Source organism: Mugil cephalus, chromosome 18 (assembly GCF_022458985.1).
Source record: "Mugil cephalus isolate CIBA_MC_2020 chromosome 18, CIBA_Mcephalus_1.1, whole genome shotgun sequence".
NCBI lineage: Eukaryota > Metazoa > Chordata > Actinopteri > Mugiliformes > Mugilidae > Mugil > Mugil cephalus.
Window position 1 is genome coordinate 22,357,886 of NC_061787.1, and position 16,498 is coordinate 22,374,383.

The window sequence follows — 16,498 nt, forward strand, 5'->3', positions numbered from 1 at the left end:
TCATGTTTCACCATCACACCCATTCATCGTGGTTTTGTACCAAATGCTCTGGGGAAGGCAGGAAAGTAAAACAATCCAGCCTCCTTCTTCTCTTCGCTCTGTGCTTTTTTCCCCGTTCTGGCTGCGGGGGTTTTCAGCTCCTTTTCGGGGGGCCGTCCCCCCCCCAAAAATTACTCTTTCCCCCCCCTTTGGGGTTGGGGGTTTCCCGCCCGGGTGAAGGGGGCCCGCCCCGGGGGAAACCCCCCCTTTTTTGATCACTTACTCCCTGCCAGTAATTTTATGGCAAATAGCCGGGGGAGTTTGTCCCCACACCCCTGAAAAATGAAAGGGTTAAATCTCCCTTTGCAAAGCCAGGTATCGGGTTTCGTGAGCCATCTGCCCCTGTGTTTTCCCAACTTTTCCCCGGTCGGTTTTTTTTTCCGTATTTGAAAAAAAAATTTTGGCGGCCAGTTTCTCAAATTTTTATGGGGGTTGTTTATGTTTTGGGTAACAAAAAAAGTTGGTTGCTTTTGTTTCCCTTCTGGAAATAAAAATAACCGAAAGAAAAATCTGTTAAAGAACGCCCTAAGAAGTCCAGAGGCACGCTCCGCTTCTTCTTCCAAGCTTTTCCAAACCTTCTTGTTTTTTTGACACTGTAGAGGGGTGCACCGCTTTCCCGGGGGATTTCAATACCAGGTCGATGCTGGGGTGGAAGAGCAAGCCCTGCCCATCCCCAAACCCCAAAAAATCAACTTAATAATTTTCCCGGGGTAGAGGACTATCAAATTAAACTATAAGAACAATTTTTTTTTTTTTTTTTTTTTTAAAAATTAATTATTGATACAAAATGCTTTGAGTCATCGGTTTACTCCCCCACATTGATTTTTTTAGTTAAATAACTAAATTTTTTTAAAACATTTTTTGTATATTTCCCTTTTTTTTCAAAGCAGTAGTCCTTAAATAAGTCTACCATTTCGCTCCCCCCCAAACAGGGGGTCTCTCGTATCCTGTCCTGGGGGCACAGAGGAAAACCCCACCCTGTTGCCCTTCCCACCTTCCACTCCCCGGGGGCCAGGCCCCGTGCTTTCCTTTTCCCGTTTACTCTGGCCCTTCTTCCGAAAAAGGCACAGAGGCATTCTTTTTTGTGGCCTGGTCCCTTGGCTTCCGCCTGCAACCCGGGAGCTTTGCCGTTTCTGCAGCCCTCCGGATCACAGCCCCCTGGGGGGGTCTGCGGGCCTTCTTTCCCCCGCAATTTCTGGAGGCCAATGCTCTTTGATGGCGGGGTAGGGCAGCCACTCTTGGCAAAAACCCTTTTTTACTCTGTATTTATTGCTGGCTCACCCCATACACACCACTGGGTGTAAGGACCTCCCCCTTGCTGGCAAGTACGGGAAAATTTTAAAGGGGCCACCATTGCCCACCGGTCTTTGCAGCGCTGCACTCCCAAGCAAGTCCTCACGTCTCAGGTGGGGCCCCAACCCGGTCGGGGCAGGTTGAGTTTCTTTTCCTGCCCCGGGGGGCAAGACGGGCCTACCGGAGGATCTCATGTGCCACCATCCATGACAGGTCCCGGGGTCCCGTTTTGGGGGAGCGGGGTGGGGTTTTCATTGCCCAAACTTGGAGGCTCGCCGATGCAAAACCCGCCAGTGGATTCCCTGGCTCCCGTTCCCCTGCACAAAAGAGAGACATGGCATGGTTTTCATAAAAGCGTAGTTCTTCACCCCTATTTAAAAACTTTAAAAACATTTGAATAAAAAGCAAAAGCAGTGGGAGGTTAAAAAGACACAGGTTTTTTAAGTCTTTGGGTAAATTTTTTATCTTCGAGGTAGGTCCCCATCCAGAATTTGTCATCGCCCTGTCTTTAGATTCCTGGGTGGGCTTGGGGATTTGCAATATGGAGTGAATTATCTGCTTCCGAAAACAGAAAAAAAAACCCGGGACTCCCCTTTTCCCCCCTTTTTTCCCCTTTTTTTTCTTATTTGGTGTCTCCTCAGTCTTTTCCCCTTTTTTTTTCCCCATATAAGTAAAAAATGGCCCGAACAGATTTTAAAACACATTTCAGGCGGGGTAAAAACAGAACGATTGTAAAAGTAAGGGTAAAAACACAGCTTTAATGATTAAAACCCCCCTTCACGTCAGTCCTCTAATCCCCAAAAACCTAGCTTTTCTAACTTCCCCCCACGTCTTCCCAAATTTTCATTCCCTCCTCCCCCCCCTGTCAAATTTTAATTCCCAATATTTCTGTTTTCCTGTGTCTGATCACATCGATCCCGTTTTTTCTGTCTGCTCCATGCTCCTAAAATTGTGCTTGAGTTTTTTTCTCTGTTCAGTCTTTACCCAAAGGGTTTTCCAAACCCCTCTGTCAATCAGATCCTGTTTACAATAAAAGGTCAGTGCATAAAAGTTTTTTTGCGTCCATGACAAAAGCCCCTTTGGTGGGATCCCCCCTTCCCAATTCCCAACTCCATTGATTCTTTTTTGTCCCTCCCTCAAGATCTTGCCAATGGTTCTATACAAACCCATAAGGGAGGGCAGATAACGCCCCCCCCCCCTGACGGACAAACCGCATTTTAATAATCATGCTTTGTTTTAAAAATTTCCCATTAACTAGAAATCTGCTGCTAATCCCCGTACAACAGTCCCCCCCCCCCGAAAAAAACCCTCTGGGAAACCCATTTTTTGCATACCCTAAAAAGGTATGGTGCGAATCGTCAAAAACTTTCCAAAGTCTAAATTTAGGACACTCCAAAGTTTCGTCTCTCGCGTAACGATGGTGTTCCGATCAGTACCAGGCCGTCGTGTCCCCCTCCCCGGTATGGCCCAGACGACCGGGTAATCAATCCTCTAAAACCAGCCTCCCCTGTTCCCAAAAGTTTGAAAAAGTTTACAGTCAAGTTTAAGAGCGTGATTGGGCTCCATTTTTTCAGGGCCGTTTTCTTTTTCTTTGTGGAGGATGTCCAGCCCCTACTCTAAAACGTCAGGAAAAGGCCCCCTTCAAAACTTTAAAAACAACAAGCGGTCTTAAAAAAAGTCCCAAACGTTTTATAAAATTCACAGGAAGTCCTCAGGGCCCCGGGACCCCTCCTTTAAAAATCAAAAAATACCTTGTTTAACTCTTCCGGGGGGAAAATCTTTGGTTAAAAATCAATTCTGTAACCCGGTCAATAAAATCTAAAAACTTCAGTCATTTACATTCTCAACACTTTTTCCTTGTATAATTTTTATAGAAATTGATGACAACCTCGGGCCCCCATCTGAATGCTTGCCCGGCTACCATCCCCCCCCCAGTTTTTTGGACATTCCCCCCTTGTTCATTATTTTTTTTAAAAAAATTCTCTACATTTTTCTCCCTTCTTTTTTCTTGTTTTTTACTTCGAAGAATAATTCCTTTACTTTGGTTTCTGCCCAAAATTTTACATTTCTTTTTAATTGCTTTATTTCATCATTAAAATTTAACCCCATGTTTTTATTTAATTTCAAAAAAAAAAAAAATACCGTTTTAGTCTTTTTTTTGCAGTCCCCATCAGCATCTGTTTTTCTTTGTACTTTTTTTTCTTTTTTCCCGCCGCAAAAAATCTGGTCCTCCCCCTTTAACCATTCCCACCAGTGTGCTCGTGAGTTGTATAATCCTAAGGGTCTGCCCTCTCTATATTGCCCCTATAACGGCTAACTAGTCTTTTTCTTCTAGGGGGGAGCAATTGAGTTTCCCAACCTCTTCCCGGGTCCACCCAAAGGAGTGATAAAGGCAAAAAGCATGTGGGGATCAGAAAAGAAACGGGGTTCAATGTACATCCGGGGGGCACAGTCCCTGGGGAACAAATAAACTAAGCGAAGGCTCGGGGCCGCACCACGAACCAGGTGAAACCCTCCTCTCTTGGTGCATGATTTTTTAAAAAATCCTGTAGTTTTAAAAAAATCACCAAAAAATGTCTTTAATAAAACCGACTCTTTCCGTTTAAAATCGCTCCTGCTCCTTCTAAACCCCTTTTTTCTTAAAAAGCAGTTAAATCCCCCCCCCCTAAAATCAATGGTTTTCGACCCACAAGTGGACTTCAAGTCTTCCAAAAATCATACCCGTCATTTCTTTCATTAAAACCAAAAAATATTAAGAAGGTTTTAAAATCCTGCCCCTAAAAGCAAATGGGGCTAAAAAAAAACCCCTACCCGTCTTCACCACCGGCTGCCCTTCCACCAAATGTGAGGATTGTTGATTAAAATGGGGCCCCTCCTCATTCTTTTTTAATTTGGACCCCTCCATATTGATTTCCCTGACCATAGCCCTCCCCATTGTGTTTTGTTTAAAAAAAAGGTAGCAACATTCTGTAATAAAAAACACCGACTTAAAAGAAACAAAAAATGAAAAACACTCTGTGCTCTAACTCTCGACTTTTTACTTCTCACATTTATGTTAGAAGGGAATTGCCATTAAAAATTGTTAAAATAAAAGGGTTTTACTTTTTAAAAACTAAAATTTAGACGATGGGTTTTTAATAAAACACAGTGTTAGTAATTTCTTTTGAAGGAGCCCTCCTTTACTTTCCACAGACTGAAGTGAAGTGGTTTAGCCCCATTTTCCCCCCGACGCAGGGGGGGCCCCTTTCGCAATGTTCTTTTTGCTTTGGTCTTCGGGGGGATTGAGAGCAATATTTTTAAAAAAAAACCTCATTGGGTGAATCGGGGGAAATTTTGACCCACCCGAAGAATCTTTTAGAAAAATCTTTTTGATGCGGGCTCAACCCTTCCCCTCTTCTCTGAGTTTTTCAAGAGACCCAAGACAATTCTATGCAACCTCTTTAAAGGTTTGGGGACGGGGAGGGTTCATCTTTTCTTTCTTGATTGTCTGTCCACCAGTGGCCCCCCCCCCACCTGACCCATCCCCCCTGTTTTTAGTGCTAGTCGTGGGGTGGACCATGCCCCTCCCCCCTTCTTCCACACTCCACCAAGACGGGTTTTTTTCGGGGGAAAATTTAAATTTCCGCTCCCCCCCTTCAATCACTCTGTAAACCGTCCCTCCTTTCCGCCATTTTGTACCATTCCTTTTGTTTTGTCATTTCAACTTTTCAAAAGATTTTGGGGCAATCCCCTGAAAAAGGTGGTCTCCCTCTCCCCAAGATTGCCTTTTTGCCCTTTTGCACTCCTCAAAGGTGTGCCCAATTTTTCTACATTTTTCCCCCAAACATTTTACACAGCCTCTACCGGTGCCCAGCTCACCACACTTCGCAAGCTTTGGGGTGTCCCCGGTATGATATACCCCTGTTTTCCCCCAAATATCATTGATGGTAAGTTTCAGCCCGGAAGCCCCGGGGGGCCCCCATTGTTAATGGGTACCCCCACACATTTCCCGATGCCGTCCTCATCCTTAAAAATTGGTAGCCGGCCTTTTAACATGCAAAATTTTTCCCCGCCCTGAGCAAATTCCTCAGCATTTTACTTTTCATTTAACATTTTTAACAATAAACCTTTTCGGGTATTTTCATCATTTTTTCCACATTAAAAGCCGAGAACTGGGATTTTACATTTCTACCTTATCCAAAAGTCACGGAGTAACAATGCAACAAACTTACGTCAAAGCCCCTTTTAAAAAGGGGAAGGGCCCAAAACAGTTGAGGTCGTCTGCGGTAAACTCAAGGTCTTTTGTATTAATTCCGTAGAAGCAAGTCTTGACACCCCACTTTTTCCCCAACCTCCTTTGAAGAGAAGGCCACACTGTGGCCCCGGTTTCCGCAAACTGGCCCCCTTTTGGAGGCACCACCCCTTGGGGGGCAAAAAACAGCTTAAAAGTTCTTTTAAAAAACAACTGATTAAAACAATAAAACCCAAAAAATAAAATAAATTATGCAAAACTTACCTTTTGTGCAAAAAGCAAAAAAATGAACTATTATCCGTAAGGGTGCAGCGTAATAAACAGATAACCCTTAAAAGACAAAGTTGTGCAAAATTTTTTCTCCAAAACGTTGGCTTAAACAGCACAAGACAATCACTTTCACCACCCTAGGACGATCGCAGTCTTTGCCAAAAGGCCAGAAGCGATACCGCAAAGGGTTGGACAAATTGTCCCCCTCTCCACACCCCCACTCTCACTCGGGTTTTGGCCCAGAACGTCAGCTGGGGTATTGCCTGGAAAGCTAAACCACTAATCCTGTTTTTATCCCGCTCATCCTTCTTCTCTCCCCCGCTTGTGCGGGTGTCCCCGGGGGGTCTACTAAAGCTTCAGGAAAAGATTACATCTACCATTATCAGGGGGGAAACCAACGCAGTCCCCCACTACCAAAATTAAAACAGTCGGATTTCCCACATTTGGGGGAATTCCGGGGGTCAGCACGACCTGGAGTGCAATGGCGGAGCCTCGCCCTGGGTGAACCGCCTTCTTGATCACGGTATCTCCCCTGCCAGGTAAGTATGAGTGGCACAAGTCGCAGGCGGGGGAGTCTGTCCCTGACACACCGTGCAGACTGATGGTGCTGACAATCTACGCCTTAGCAAAGCCAGGTCATACAGGTGCGTGTAGCCATCTGCTACGCTGCTGTTGTCCGGAACTCCGGTCGGTTTCTATTCCGTATTTGAACGAGATGAAGATGGCGAGCCTAGGTCTCAAATTGTGTCATAGGTGGTTGTTTACTGGTGAGGAGGTAGACAATAAAGATATGGCGTGCTTTTGTTTCCATTGGCTGGATAATCAGGGTAACCGGCCAAGAAACTCTGTGTAAAGATACAGCCACTGAAGAAGTCCTACGAGGCGAGCGCATCCGGCTTCTTCTTCCAGAGTCAGCCAAGTTGTACGCAGAGCTTACCAAGCCGTTCTTGTTTGTTAACACGTGTAGAGGAGTGCAAACCCAAAAATCAACTTAATATCAGTATCAGATATTAAACTGATAAGAACAGATTTTTTTTTTTTTTTATTAAAATTATTTATTGATACAAAATGCTTTGAGTCATCAGTTCACATCACACATTGCATTCATTTCATTTAAGATAACATAAATATGTTTTTAAAACATTTTGTGTATATTCTCTTTTGTACAGAAGCGGAGTGAGTCCTTAAGTAAGTCTACTCATTTCGCTCCCCGAAACAGGAGGTCTCTCGGTATCCTGTCCTAGTGCACAGAGGAAATCCCCACCCTGTTGCTCCTTCCCACCTTGCACTCCCGGAGGGCCAGGCCGCCGCTGCTTTGACCTTTTCCCGTGTGACTCTGGCTCCTTCTTCCGAATAGGCACAGAGGCAGTTTCTGGAGGTCCATATGGCGTCTTTGATGGCGGCTAGGGCGAGCCACTGCTTGGCAAACTCTTCTTTACTCTGTGATTTATTGTCATGGCTCACCCCATACAGCACCAGCTGGGCTGTAAGGACCTCTCTTGCTGGCAAGTACAGGAAATTTAAGGAGCCAGCCATTGCCCACAGGTCTTCGGCAGCGCTGCACTCCCAGAGCAAGTGCCTCACCGTCTCAGGTGGGCCACAACCCGGTCGGGGGAAGGTTGAGTTTCTTGCCATGCCCCGGGAGTGCATGACGGACCTGACCGGGAGGATCTCATGTGCCACCATCCATGACAGGTCCCGGAGTCTGTTTGGGAGAGCGGGATGGTTTACATTGCGCCAAACTGTGGAGGGCTCGCCGAGTGCAAGCCCGCGCAGTGGATTCACTGGCTCCCGTTCCTGCACAAAAGAGATGACATGGCGATGGTTACATAAAAGCTGTAGTTCTTCACCCTCTAGGTTAAAATGCTTTAAAAACATTTGAATAAAAGCATATGCAGGTGGTAGGTTAAAAGACACAGGTGTTCTTAAGTCTTTGGGTATAATTTTCAGTCTTCTGAGGTAGGTCCCCATCCAGAATTTTGTCATCGCCGCTGTCTTGAGATTCCTGGATGGGTCTGTGGCATTTGCAATATGGAGTGAAGTGTATCTGCTTCCGAGAAACAGACGTAAGCCAGGTACTCCCTTGCCTCCTTTTTCCTTTTGTTTCTTCATTTGGTGTCTCCTCAGTCTTTCCCATTTTGATCCCCATATGAAGTAAAAAATGGCCCGATCTAGATTTAAAAGCACATTTCTAGGCGGGGTAAAAACAGAACTGATTAATAAAAGTAAGGGTAAAATCACAGCTTTAATGATTAAAACCTTCCCTTCTATTGTCAGTCCTCTAAGTCCCCAAAATCCTAGTCTTTGTCTAACTTTCCCTACCACGTCTGTCCAATTTGCATTCCCTCCTCCCTCCCTGTCAAATTTTATACCCAATATTTTCTGGTTTTCCTGTGTCTGAGTCACATCGAGTCCTGTTTTCTCTGTCTGCGTCCATGGTCCGTAAAATTGTGCTTGAGTTTTGTCTCTGTTCAGTCTTGAGCCAGAGGCTTGTCCAAACCAGTCTGTCAAGTCTAGAGTCCTGTTCACAGATAAAAGGTCAGTGCATAAAATGTTTATGTCATCCATGTACAAAATACACTTGGTGGTGAGTCCCCCGCTTCCCGGAATTCCCACTCCATTGATTCTTTTGTACCTTCTCAAGATCTGTGCCAATGGTTCTATACAAACCACATAGAGGAGGGCAGATAACGGACAGCCCTGACGGACACCGCAGTTAATATCGACTGCTTTTGTAAGATGCCCATTAACTAGAAATCTGCTGCTAATCCCCTGGTACAACAGTCCCACCCATGTTATAAACCTCTCTGGGAAGCCCATTTTTTGCAGTACCCTAAAAAGGTACTGGTGCGAGACTCGATCAAAGGCTTTCTCAAAGTCTAAATTTAGGACTACTAGCCGAATGTTTCTGTCTCTCGCGTAACAGATGGTGTCTCAGACTTGATCCGGGTGAATCAAGTCCTCTAAAAACATGCTCATCCGTGTTGCTAAAAGTTTGCTAAAAAGTTTACAGTCAGAGTTTAAGAGCGTGATTGGTCTCCAGTTCTTCAGGTCCGTTTTGTCTTTGTCTTTGTGGAGGAGTGTCACTGCCCCTACTCTAAAACTGTCAGGTAAAAGGTCCAGCCGTTCAAAGTCTTTAAAAACAACAAGCAGGTCAGGTACTAAAATGTCCCAGAACGTTAGATAAAATTCACAGGGAAGTCTGTCAGGGCCTGGGGACTTCCCTCTCTTAAAACTCAAGATAGCTTGGTGTAGCTCTTCGAGAGTAAAATCTTGAGTTAAAAGCACACTGTCTGTGACTGTCTGGTCAATAAAATCTAAAACGTCAGTCATTATGTCCATCTCAACAGGTTTTTCCTTGTACAGATTTTCGTAGAAATTGAGGACCACTTGTTGAGCCTTATCTACAGGACCTGCTAGGGTACTATTTGCTTTTTTAAGTTTTAGGATATAAAAAAGTATCTTGTGCATTTTTCTCCTTTTATTTCCCGTTCTCTGCTTCGAATAATAATTCCTTTACTTTGAATTTCCACTACGTTTGACATTTCTGTTTTTACTTGCTTTATTTCATCATTAAAATTTAACCCATGTTTATTAAATTCAAAATACCGTTGAAGTCGTTTTTGCAGTCCCATCATGCATCTGTAATGATAAAGCTATGTCAGGAAGACAATCACTTTCACCACCCAGAGAAGGCGATCGCAGTCTTACCCAACAGGCCAAGAAGCGATTAAATAATTTTAACGAAAAAATCTGTTCTTACCAGTTTAATATCTGATACGTCCTGTATTCGAGGACCATATATTAAGTTGATTTTTGGGGTTGGGAGATGGAGCAAGGGCTCGCTCTCCACTCCACGCATCGACCTGGTATTGCAGACTTTTGGACAAGGTATGAAAATGTGAAATCCCAGTTCTCTGCTTTTAATGTGGAGAAACTGACTGATAATAGTCTGGAAACAGTTATTGTTACAATGTTCAATGAAATCGTAAATGCTGAGGACATTTGCTCATGGCTGGGAAGATTTTGCACTGTTAAAGGCCAGGCTACCAAGGTAAAGGATGAAGATGGCATGTGGAACTGTGCCTGGAGGGTGCCCATTCAACAATGGCAAGACCCCCAGGGATTCAAGGGCCTGAAGCATCTACCATCAATGATAGTTCTTGGTGAAGGAAGAGCTCCATTCCCAAGAGATTAACTAACACTGTGTTTTAGTTCAAAATCACTTGTCATAACATTTTAGTCTTTTAAAATGTCAAAACTGTTTGTTTTAACAATACTCATGGCAATCACCTTCTCAACCATCAATGTGAGAAGCGTCAAGTCTAGAGTTAGAGTACAGTTTTATCATTTCTTAGTTCTTTTAAGTCAGATGTGTTTTTATTACAAGAATGTTGCATACCGTATTTTAAACACCACAGACAATGGGAGGGCATATGGCCAGGCAAATCAATATGAAGTGGGTCAAATCACAACAGAAATGATGGAGTGGCCATTTTAATCAACAATCCTCACATTCTGGTGAAGGGCAGCACGGTGGTGAGAGACGGTAGTGTGAAGGAGGATCTTTTCCTCTCCTTCAGCCCAGGATCTTTATACCGGTTGGAAAGGGTAGTTCACCTACGCACAAATCACGCGACAATTTCTTACGTTTTTGATATTTATTTGGTACACAGAGAATAGACATTGATTTCAGCGCTGAGCCTTCGGTCAGTTCACCTTAGAGGTAAAAATAACCAATAGCCCCACTTCAGGGACGTACAGTGACCTTAGTCTACCTAGACCCCGCCTGTAAGACAATGGGGAGGAGTACTAACTCTCCTGTGTCAGTGAGTTTCTATGTGTGGCCGATTAGCTTTATCTGGTCTCCAGCATGTGAGATATTAGGGTGTAATGTGTCCTAGTCTGTGAGCAAGCTGTAGCGAAGCAAAAGACAACGATCGATAAGGTGAACAGAAGTAACATTCTACTCGATTGTTCCCAAGGTTATACATAGGCTGAAAGTGTTATTAACCCCTTTTAACCCAACAAACCCCCCTGTTGTCCCCCCCTAAATCATCATGTAATGTAAAAACCCTATCTAAAATGGGTGTATGGATCTAAACTATATTTGTAACCTAGATCTCCTTCCAGCGGTCACATGAACGTGCTCCCCAAACACGTTGCCATCTCTCCGGTAGGCTCAGGTTGTGTGTGCAACATCTTTGGAAAATTAACTAACATTCACTATATATGTATAAAATGCATATATACGTATATATCAAAAGCCAAAGCCTAGAAGCAAGCCACAAAGCAAAATGCTATTCTAACATAGTAATATCAGTTATTGTAGACCCTGAGCTCATACTAAATCATCCGGCTCGTTGTCAGAGTCCCCATCTGAATATTGGAATGGCCTCTCCTGTATCTCAGCACTTTGATCAAGCAGAGGCATGCCCTCTGCTTGGTTCATCTGGTACGCTGGGGGCGCTCCCTTGGATTCCACATTCCCCAGTGCCTTGTCGATACACCGCACGATGAGAGCCCTAATACATGGGATGCAACAACAACCACACAGAGCAAACACCACAAATGCAATAGCCAGTGAGGTAGCTACGCTAGCTACCAACTTTCCCCACTTACCAAAGAATTTGTCAAACAGGCCAGATAAGGGGTCTGTGACCCCAGAATGTTCTTCTAATTCATTCGAGAGGGCTCTAAGGCCTCTCAAGGTTTTGGTCAGGGATCCATCAGGGGCAGTATTATTGGGGATGAATGTACAGCACAGTTCTCCAAACATGCTACAGACACCCCTGTTTTAGCTAGGATCATATCAAGCGCAAGGCTATTTTGGTGTGATGTAAGAGATGTCGCAGTTAATTGACCATGAACAGCCTCAAACCCATCTCTTGTATAATTTGCCAATCTCTGCATATTGTAGTGTAAATAATTTATTCTGCTCCACAATACCACCATACATCAGCCTTGGCCACCTTAAGTTGGTTCCCTAACTCGTCGTCAGTAACGTTTTCCACTGAAAAGCATACGGTTTGATCCAGGTAACCCAGTTCAATTTTCCAGCCATCATTTCCTCCCTTTGCAAGACAAGATACCTTTAATAATAATTTTGGATTAAATATTGGGGGCACTGATCCTTTACTTATTACAGGGTAAATCTTATCCCATCCAGAGCACTTAGAGCTGGGGTTGTCTTTAGACATTACTTCCCACATGCAGGCAGTGTCTGGGACAGTGTTATTGCTATATGTAGCATTCTGAGCATATTCAAACACTGTTTGAGTCAGCATAAGGTTAGGTCTAGCCGCAGCGCACACAATGCAATTAGATTCCTGTGCCTCTTTTACAGCCTCTTGCACGTTATAAATCCAAGTGTTTTTCTGGCTGTAACCAGTCTCGATCCTAAATAAATCAGTTGGCGTGAGTTTGTTGACTTCATAGGTTGTCACTTTTTTGTTTTTCCCTTCTTGGGGTTTAGCTGTGGAAGGTTTAATATCAGAGTTATCAACAGGTTTGTCGTAGAAATGTAAAGAGACCAGTCCCATCGCATCTTTACCTGTCTGGTCTACACCCAGAACAAAATACAGTGTGTCATTCTTTTCAGTCTCACAACCGCGGCCACTCATGGGGTATTCATTTTGCCTGAGCCCTTTTATGGTAAACAACAATGGGTTGTATTTTCCTCCAGACCCAGTGAATTGTCCACGACCTAGACTCCCTGCCTGCTGAATTTTTTGAGTTGGGGTACCAAATCTGTCATTAAGATAACCTCCCTCTTCATAATGAGGTGCAGTTCCCCAGAGCACATGTCCCCAGTGTGGACACCCCTATCAGAGGGCAGATCGGAAGGTCCCCCCCAATAGAAATCGCACATGTACAGATCATATCCCCTCCACTGGATGCCTTCACCCCCACAAATTATCACGTCACACAAATCAAATTGGAAGGTAATATCTGTACCCTTTTCATAATAGAGTTCAATCCCCCCGTACTTCTGTATGCACTGATCTTGATGGGTCTCTCAATGTGTTCGAGTTTTGGGTCCCCCTGTTGGAGTGATTACTCTGTGGGGGATTCTTACAGCTTCCTTCTCCTCTACACTCAGCCATACCAACATCACAGCCGCTATCAGACTTACCACTACCAAACAGGCCAGTGTAAGCCATGACCTGTAGGTCATCATCTTATTCTCCCTCTGTCTCTTCGCCTATGTCCCTTAGGTGCTTTCTGATTTCTCTAAGGTTTCTCTCTGTGGACGGCTGTCCTTTTCTCCAGTGTGTTTTGTGCCAGTATTTACTTACCTTAGTCTGCTCCTCATCCAGCCAGACTCTCACACCATATGTAGTTGATGATACTACCTTGAACCGGCCGATCCACCTTGGCTCCTCCCACGTCCTGTGGAACACTCTTCTGTAAATCCACTCTCCTTCTTTTATCTCCTCCGGTGTGGCTCCACTGGGCTCCTTTATAAGGATTTCCTGTACGTAGGGAGACAAAAACTTCACAGCTTCCTGCAGCTGTTTCACATAGTCAGCTACCTCTTTCTCCTGAGTGGCCAGGTCAAGAGCTTCACCGCTGTGCAGGCTATTTGTGAATGGACAGAGCATTTTTCTTCCTGTCAACAGACAAAGACATAGTTAGTCAGTATAGGGAGCAATATAGAGAGTGGCAGACCCTTCAAGACTTATACAACTCACGAGCACACTGGTGGGAAATGGTTAAAGGGAGGACCCAGACTTTTTTTAGACGAGCAGGGAAAAGAAAAAAGTACAAAGAAAACAGATGCATGATGGGACTGCAAAAACGACTTCAACGGTATTTTGAATTAAATAAACATGGGTTAAATTTTAATGATGAAATAAAGCAAGTGAAAATAGAAATGTCAAATTTGGCAGAAATCCAAAGTAAAGGAATTATTCTTCGAAGCAGAGAACAAGAAATAGAAGAGGGAGAAAAATGTACGAGATACTTTTTTAAAAAAATAATGAACAAGGGAGGGAATGTCCTAAAACTGAGGGGGGCGAGTGGTAGCCTAGCAGCTACTTCAGATGAAGCCCAACAAGTAGTCGTCAATTTCTATGAAAATCTGTACCAAGAAAAAGCTCTTGAGACTGACACAATGACTGAAGTTTTAGATTTTATTGACCAGACAGTCACAGACAGTGTGCTTTTAACTCAAGATGTTACCCTCGAAGAGCTAAACCAGGCTATCTTGAGTTTTAAGAGAGGGAAGTCCCCAGGCCCTGACGGACTTCCCTGTGAATTTTATCTAACGTTCTGGGACATTTTAGTACCTGACCTGCTTGTTGTTTTTAAAGACTTTGAACGGCTGGACTTTTTACCTGACAGTTTTAGAGTAGGGGCAGTGACACTTCTCCACAAAGACAAAGACAAAACAGACCTGAAGAACTGGAGACCGATCATGCTCTTAAACTCTGACTGTAAACTTTTTAGCAAATTTTAGCGACACCGATAAGCATGGTTTTAGAGGACTTGATTCACCCGGATCAAGTCTGTGCCAATCCCGGGGAGGAGGATCACAGACGGCCTGGTACTGATCCGAGACACCATCTATTACGCGAGAGACACAAACATTCGGCTAATAGTCCTAAATTTAGACTTTGAGAAAGCCTTTGATCGAGTCTCCCACCAGTACCTTTTTAGGGAACTGCAAAAAATGGGCTTCCCAGAGAGGTTTGTAACGTGGATGGGACTGTTGTACTGGGGGATTAGCAGCAGATTTCTAGTTAATGGACATCTGACAAAAGCAGTCGATATTAACCGCGGTGTCTGTCAGGGCTGTCCTTATCCGCCCTCCTCTATGTGGTTTGTATAGAACAGGGATGGGCAAACTACAGCCCGGGGGCCGTATGCGGCCCGTTAAGCTTTTTAATCCGGCCCCTCGAATTAGAATTGATTATAATGGTAAAACTTGTTAATGTTTTATTTTCCCTGCAATTGTGGCGTTTCTCGGGACACTCTGATACACCGACCTTTGTTGAGGTGCGCTGTTTTATGCTGCATTCAAGTGGCGTCGGAAGATCCAACTTGCCGAGTTGTTTTTTTCCAGCGGGAAAGTGATTTTTGCGATCATTCCGACACCGTATGAACGCATCATTACTCAACATTTTCCCTCTTTGACAGCTCAACCTTTCTGTGAGGATGAGCGGAGCTAAAAAAAGAAAAGTGGACAGAGAATGTCGAGTGTTTCATAAGGAGTGGACAACTAAATATTTTTTTACCGAACACAGATCTACTGCTGTATGCCTGATATGCAAAGAGACTGTGTCGGTTTTTAAAGAATATAACATCAGCCGTCACTTTAGCACAAAACATGCTAACTATGCTAGCAAGCAGTCAGAGAAAGACCGGGAAGCTACTGCTCAGAGGTTGGTGGCTAATTTTCAAGCTCAACAAAATTTCCTCATCGTCAAAGTGCCATCCAAGAGTCAAGTACCAAGGCGAGTTTTATGCTAGCATTCAAAATAGCAAAGGCCAGCAAGCCTCTGTCTGAAGGCGAGTTTTTAAAGGAATGTATGGTGGAGACAGCAGGTGTCTTGTGTCCAGAGGCCAAAGACAAGTTTGAGAAAATCAGTCTATCACGCAAGACAGTGACTCGCCGTGTGGAACTGATCGACGAAGATCGAACTAACAACTTAAATAAAACAGCGGAGTCGTTCACCTTTTATTCATTAGCGCTGGATGAAAGCAACGATGTAAATTCAACTGCTCAGCTCCTCATTTTTATCCGAGGAATTAACGATACTTTTGAAATAACAGAGGAGTTTTTGACAATGGAGTCTCTGAAAGGAACAACACGGGGGGAGGACTTGTATAACCGGGTGTCTGCTGTCATTGAAAATATGAAGCTGCCTTGGAGTGAACTCGTCAACGTCACCACAGATGGATCTCCAAATTTAACAGGGAGAAACGCTGGCTGAGCAACAAGAACTGGCTTTGTGACTTTGCGTTTGCTGTGGATATATTTTCACACATGAATGAGCTGAACGTGAACATACAGGGGAAAGATCGGTTTGTGCATGACCTGTACACAAGTGTGAAAGCCTTCAAAGCCAAGCTGGCTTTATTTTCCAAGCAAATTTTAAATGTGTCATTCACTCATTTCCCGACACTAGCCACACTGAAAGAGGAGGCTTGCACAAAGGTGAAGAAATACAGCGAGTCACTGGATGCGCTCCACAATGAATTCTGCCGTCGCTTTGTTGATTTTGAGAAAATTAACAAGTCACTTCAGTTGGTGGCCTGTCCCCTGTCACAGGACCCCGAAACAGCACCAGAAGCGCTGCAGCTGGAACTGATCGACCTTCAGGCTGACGCCGTCCTAAAAGTCAAGTTCAAGTCTCTTAAACTGAATGACTTTTATGCGTCACTTAATGAAGCGGTGTTTCCAAACCTCCGGAGGATGGCGCAGAAGATGCTGGCATTGTTCGGCTCAACCTACGTGTGTGAACAGACGTTCAGCGTCATGAACTTCAACAAAGCCAGCCACAGATCCAAGTTGACTGACCAACACCTCAGATCCATCCTGAGAATCGCCACGACAAAACTGACTCCAGACTTCGATGGGCTGGTTAAAAAGGGACACCAACAACACTGTTCCCACTGAAATCAAAAGTAAGTTTCTTGGCTCTTAAAAATGCATGTACG

At 44.2% G+C, this 16,498-nt stretch overlaps 1 non-coding gene and 1 pseudogene across 1 annotated transcript; one reads left to right on the forward strand and one right to left on the reverse strand.

Moving 5' to 3' along the window:
• Positions 1–6,217: 6,217 nt before the first annotated feature.
• Positions 6,218–6,380, reverse strand: LOC124996076. The gene has a single exon (XR_007110797.1). It is a non-coding gene; the product is annotated as a U1 spliceosomal RNA (small nuclear RNA).
• A 3,187-nt stretch (positions 6,381–9,567) lies between these two features.
• LOC124996094 lies at positions 9,568–9,733 on the forward strand (annotated as a pseudogene).
• The last annotated feature ends 6,765 nt before the right edge of the window (positions 9,734–16,498 follow it).